The sequence below is a fragment of the Calidris pugnax genome, unplaced genomic scaffold (genome assembly GCF_001431845.1).
Source record: "Calidris pugnax isolate Ruff unplaced genomic scaffold, ASM143184v1 scaffold141, whole genome shotgun sequence".
In the NCBI taxonomy this organism is placed as follows: domain Eukaryota; kingdom Metazoa; phylum Chordata; class Aves; order Charadriiformes; family Scolopacidae; genus Calidris; species Calidris pugnax.
Window position 1 is genome coordinate 424489 of NW_015090902.1, and position 6692 is coordinate 431180.

At 39.9% G+C, this 6692-nt stretch overlaps 1 protein-coding gene and 1 long non-coding RNA gene across 2 annotated transcripts in view; both read right to left on the reverse strand.

The window, feature by feature from the left end:
• The window catches only part of TINAG (tubulointerstitial nephritis antigen), a 55442-nt gene that overhangs the window by 46934 nt on the left and 1816 nt on the right, over positions 1-6692 (reverse strand). The gene's annotated exons all lie outside the window — the stretch shown is intronic.
• LOC106892060 lies at positions 2515-6662 on the reverse strand. The gene is made up of 2 exons (XR_001412816.1): positions 4954-6662; positions 2515-2868 (listed from the first exon to the last, which is right to left on the reverse strand). It is a non-coding gene; the product is annotated as an uncharacterized LOC106892060 (long non-coding RNA).

Sequence of the window (6692 nt, forward strand, 5' to 3'; positions counted from 1 at the left end):
GTGCCAGGGAAATGAAGTGACTCTCAGCCAGTCTAGGAAGAAACCAGGACTTCAGACCCCAGTTCAGTCATTTGCCAGTAGACACAACTTAATGCATCAGAGAAACCATGTAATTGCATATCTCCAGTTTAAACTCTGCAACGTTACGGGCCATCCCTTTGAACTCAAATGAAAATTTAACCGGTGACTCCTTGCAAAAAATACATCACTGGTTTGTAATGGCTGCAATAGTCTATACTTATTACTCTTTATTATTAATGGATGCAATGCAGTAACAGCTTTTAAAGCAAAACCACTGCACCAAAGGTATTATCCTGCAATGTCATTTCTCTCCCATGTACTAATGGCAGAATAGGATTCATCATAGAATCGCAGAATGACAGAATAACGTGGGCTGGAAGGGACCTTTAAAGGTCATCTAGTCCAAGCCCCCTGGAATGAGCAGAGACATCTTAGAATCATAGAACCATAGAATCCTCTAGGTTGGAAGGGACCTTAAAGATCATCTAGTCCAACCATCAACCTAACCCTGACAAGAAAATAAATAAGAAATAAGCAATAAAAAATCACTAAACCATATTCCTGAGGACCATGTCAACCCGCCTTTTGAACACCTCCAGGGATGGTGTCTCAACCACTTCCCTGGGCAGCCCATTCCAATGCTGGATAACTCTCTCCGGGAAGAAATTTTTCCTAATATCCAATCTGAACCTCCCCTGGCACAACTTGAGGCCATTTCCCCTTGTCCTATCTCCTGTGACCTGGGAGAGGAGACCGACCCCCACCTCTCTACACCCCCCCTTCAGGTAGTTATAGAGCGCGAGAAGGTCTCCCCTCAGCCTCAGACTGAACAACCCCAGCTTCAAACAGATCAGGTTGCTGAGAGCCCCGTCCAACCTGACTTTGAATGTTTCCAGGGATGGGGCAACTACCCCCTCTCTGGGCAACATGTGCCAGTGTTTCACCACCCTCAGCATAAAATATTTCTTCCTTGTATCTAGTCTAAATCTTCCCATCTTTTCTTCGTCTGTCATCTGGGTTATTTAAACTTAAACCATATAATGTGAATAATTCTCTTGGTTATAGATGCTAGATGGGATTTTACAAAAATCAAATTCAAGAGGAAAAGAAATTTGGGGCTGAAAAAAATTCAGAACAAAGCAAATGCTTGGAAAAAATGGGCAGGAAAGCATACTAAGGCTTTTGGGAAACACACAGATAACACTGTTTCTAAATATGAATTTTACCCTCTTCAGTGCTCTGCTGAAAACAAGAAATACTATTAGGTCCTTGGTGATTAGACTGATTACACCTTGTACAATATTTATAACACATTTATATTTATATATTTGTTTATGTGTATGAATTTATAACTATTAGATAAAGTTTTGATACTTGCTTGTTATATTTATCTACACGTGTTGATTTCTGTCCCCAGGAACTCTTTCTTGAACTCACTGAAATGCTTTTCTCAACTATTTTTTTCACCACCTAGTTAATGGGTATGCTGTCTGCAAGACATACGCACTTAAGTCCTATTATTTTTCCACAAAAAAACCCAAAAACTTATACAAAACCAAACCTTATATGACTATCAATCTCTTCATGACATTCTAAAGGACTTGTGTGTCTTGTATCAAGGGAAAAATGTGTATTTCACTTCAACTTCTCTTCTGTTTTCACAGTTCCAGAGTTCAGCAGTTTAAATGCAGGCTGGATTGAAATTACACCAGGTCCAACAGTGCAAGAGGCTGAGTAGCCTAAGGACTATCCCATTTAAACTGTTTGCAATTTTAATGTTTTAACGGACGATAATCTTTTATAAATTAGTTCGTCGCATTAATTTTAATGAAAGCAGCAACGCTCTCATTAAAATACTGATCTTAACCACAACACATAGCAGCGTGTCAGGAGGTAAAAAGCTCCTGCACACCAGGACAAGGACTGTGATGGAAAGGTCCTGAACATAGATACGTATACAATCACGTGGGGTCATTTGTGGTTCAAAGGATCCAGGGATGGGGGAGAAAGCAGCTGACTCGTGCAAGCACAGACAGTCAGCTTCCTTAGAGTTTTACCTTGCATTTAGGAAGCAAATTGTTTAAGATGTGAGCTGGGGCAACATTGTGTGGGAGCAACACAGGGTCAAAAAAACCCAGCATCATAAACTGGGGAGGAAAGAGGTAATTCTTCCCTCTGTTCCAGGAGCGCGTCTGGTAATTCCACATGGACTCACCAGCTGGCACCGAGGCTGAATGGCCAAAAGGGCTGTGAATATTGCATGTCACGGGGGAATCGCTGTGCATGCTGATTGCTGGGGGTGCTGACACAAATGCGAATAATTCCTGGAGCAGTTCACAAAACGTTAAGTGTCTGTGGGGTGGCAAAATGTGACCAAGGTTAAGAGCGCAGGAGCATTTCTGTCCTGACGATGCTGGCATTCGTTCTCAGCTGCTTGAAATACGTGGAGCTAGATTCACAGGAGTAAAAATAAGAAACACAACGAGCAAACACTTTGCAACAAAAATACAGCTTTATTTAATGTCAACATTTTATATTATTTCTAAAGAAAATATGCTGTGTTATATGGGGCATCTCTTAGACCAGCAAGCACTTCAAGAAATGATATTTCAATAGGGCACGTTCATGTGTGTATCTCTGGGGTTAACTACACTAGTACATAAGATTATTCCTTGAAAGAATATTTGATTGTTATTACTGCTTTGCAATTAGCATACTGGAAGCAACTTTTTTTTTTTTTTTCCTTTAAAAGGGGCCTTAAATAACATTTGCGCTGGGGATTTCTTCTCAATGTAGAAACAGGCCTCAAAATACTCTACGGTTTTAGCTCTTGATTCTAATTCGGGGCTGCAAAACAAGAGTTTTCACATGAATACAAGTTGTCAAAAACACAGATTAGTAAACTGTAAACATGCACTGAGCTCACTTAGTTTTCCTGATTTATACAACCCAATGATATGGCTAACAAATGTCACTCCTATAACAAAAATATATATATTCAGCCACCTTGTTTGTGCTACAGCTGTGGGGGAAGATGACAGCTGGCAGACCAAACCTACCCCGCGAGATACCATGCCTGTCTTTGCAGCAGCCAGAGGTAAACTGGTTTAGCACTTAAATTTCCACAGACCTACAACTGTCCAAATTCTAAACTAAATCTCTCTCCCTGAAATTTAGGCCCATTTCTTTCTCTCCTACTCTCAGGAAGGATGGAGAAATGACTAATATCCCTTTATAACAGTCTGTATGAAGAGATATAAACTGCTGTGTTTCTACTCTGTCCTTATTTCTTTTCCTTTGTGAAGACACTGAAACCTTTACATCTTTTCTAAACCTCCCATTTGTTTCCCACATCCCATGCAAGTGATTCTTCATTAATACTGAACAGAGATGAGTAATTACCTCCATCATATTATAAGCACTCCCTGCAAGGGGGTGCTTATACTTCTCCCTGCAAGGGCATTTTTCATAAGAGCATCGCCTCTTCAAGTCAGATTCAATTTGTGGTCCCCTGTAATCATCAGGTTGTCTCCTGAAGTATTATTGTCATTCCTTTTCTGTCCATGCTTTTCCTATTTCTTTGTATTTGTCTTCAGTGAATTTTATCATATTGATTTCAGTCCGTTCCTCTAACGTGACACTTTTTGAATTCTAATCCTACCTTCCAAGCTGCTTGAGAGTCCTCCCAAGTGGGCACTATCTGTAAATTTGGTAAGTTTACAGTCCCTGTGATTAAGCAAGTAATTAATGGCAATGTTTTATAGTGCTAGAGCTAGAAGACAGCATTGTGGAAGCCTCTGCGAGATGTTCTCCCACTTTGGCAACAAATGGTTGTTCTCTTAGCACAGCTTTTCCAATCAGTTCCACATCTACCTTATATGAATTTAATTTCATCTGTATCTGCTTTGCTGACTCATGTCATGTGGGACTGTGTCAAAGATACGCTGTATCAAACACATCCCCTATATCTATTTTGCTGTCAAAGAAGGAAACGAGATCACCTTGATAGGATTTGTTTCTGATGTGTCCCTGTGCAAGTCCTCTTATCTCCTTACTATTCTCTAGATGCCTACAAATGGCTTATTTAATACTTTGTTCCAGTGTCTTGGAAGAGCTGACTTTTCTGTAACTATTTAGATTTTCCTTTACTCCTTTGTTAGATATTACATTGCGTTTGCCTTTCTCCAGTTTTCTGGGAACTTATTAATCTTCTTAATCACTAGCATTTGAGAGATTGCTTTGGTTAAGTATTTTAGGGTAAGTTTCATTAGGCTGTGCAATCCTAAAGACTCCAATTTAGCTCAGCATTCCTTCAGGTGTTCTTCTCCTTTTCTCTCTATGATCCTACTCCCAAATTCTTAATGATAACTGAAATAAACTTTTAGTCATAATTAAACCTTTATGTGAAGACTGAGACAAACAAAAAAAAAGGATTGAGCATTTCAGCCTTTTCTATATCACCTATTTTCTGACCTCCCTTGTTAAGTACTACATTATATCTGCACTCAAACACAGCACATTATTTGCAATATAGTATAGTTTAACTCTAGCAAACTATTCACTTTAATAGCACTATGTGGTTATGTACTCAAATATAAAATGATATTCATCTTATTTCAATGACATCACTTCACAATCTAATTCCAGATCATACCTCAATTTCTTCCAACTGTTTGATTGCATCCCACTTATAATTTATTCAATTGTGACTTTATTCTGTGATGTTAAGAAGTAGAATTATTCTGCATTGGTAATTATTAGAAGCAAATCATTCACCAAACATAGCCAGATTATTATCCAAACACTAAAATGTGTATCTAAAGCATCCTATCATCTTTCCTAAAAACACCATAAAAATTTGTTAAAGTGAGACTAAATAAGTAGTTATTCAAAGTGTGAATGTGATCAAGTCAGAAAAACAGTAGTACTCACCATCACAGCTAAACAGAACCTCTTTCATTGGCAACCTGTAGAAAAAAGGGGAAATAAAAGGTGAAAACAAAATGGAGAGGAGAATAAAAACTGCAGCATGCTAAGCAGGGACAGATCTGTAAACTGGTGGACAACTTCATACAGCACCTCATCTTTTAAAAACATTGGTTTCCTGTACTGTTAATTTATAACTGCTTACTGAACTGGGGATGATTTTTCATGCATTGGTATGTCTGAGGAAGTATACTACACATAGTAAATTTCAACAGATAAGCATGGCTAAATGCATGTTAGAGAACATTTCAGACTCGGGTTGGGTTTCCACTTCTTTTTTGGTCCACATCCTGAGAGGACAGAGCATGTGGCCAGCCTTGTAGAAACGCAGAATCATGGAATCATAGCATGGTTAGAGTTGGAAGGGAGCTTGAAGATCATCTGGTTCCAACCCCCCTGCCCTGGGCAGGGACACCTCCCACCAGACCAGGTTGCTCAAAGCCCCATCCAGCCTGGCCTTCAACACTTCAAGGGATGGGACATCTACAATTTCTCTGGGCAACATGGCATGGATGCTATTTTCCTCCACCTTAGTAAGGCTTTTGACACAGTCTCATGCCCTAACAGAGGAGCAGGGTAGACTACAGAGTGGGTGAATAACTGGCTGGACTACTGGTCTAAAAAGATAGTAGTCGACAGTTCAAAGTCTCTGTTCCAGGTTGCATTTCAGAGGATGCTAGGGTGACATCTCCACCAGGGACCTGGGTGATAAGAGAGCCGACATGTCCAGGAAGTCTGTGGTTGTTATTAACTTGGAGGGGAGGGAGAGAATGATACACTGAGGGCATGGGTCCCGTTCTGGAGGACTTTGCCAGATGGAAAGAATGGGATAGCAAGAGCTCTGTGAACAAAGGCAAACACGCAACTGGCGGAGAACAAGGTGGGTGGAGAACGTCAACAGCACTGCAACACCACAGGTCAGTGACTGAATGACTGGGTAGCAGCTCTGCAGAGAAGAACCTAAGGTCTGATTGACACCAAACTGAACATGAGTCAGTCCACCCTTGTTGTGATGAAAGATAACCTCCTATACACTTGCATTAATTAGAGCGTAGCCAGCAGGTCGAGGAAAGTTATTATTCGCCTCTGCTGGGCACTAGTGAGCCTGCATCTAGTTTCAATTTTTGAGCCCTCCCAGTAGAAAAGAGTTGTCAAGAAAACAGAAGAAACCAAATGGAGGATGATCAGGATGGTTGTGAGCATTCCTGGGTTTGCGGGAAAGACATATGACATATGAGGGGAGGCTACTGGGCTTGTTTAACCTGAAAAGCAGACTGAGGGGTATTTATTTTCCCTCTTCAGTTATTTAAGTGGGGTTTATGGACAGCTCAGAGTTGCTTGGTGAAAGGAAAGGAAGAAACAAGTGGGGAAATTTTTAGTACCAATAAAGAAAAATATTTTTTGTCGTAGGAATGGTAAAACACTATAACTAATTTTTGTCTGATTCTGTGATTCTAGTTACTTATGCATTACTGAAGTATTGAATAATAAAAAAGCCTTCTTCAAACTACTCCTATGTTCTGACTACCTACTCAGGGCAAGTTCTTCTACTCTAAACCTGTTACACAGTACACCTGCTATTATTTAAAGGGGACAAAATACAACAGTTGTTTCTTAAAGCCAAATAGAATTAGACTAAAATGGCACTTTAAATTACATACTGACATTTTGTACTTTCTCTATAT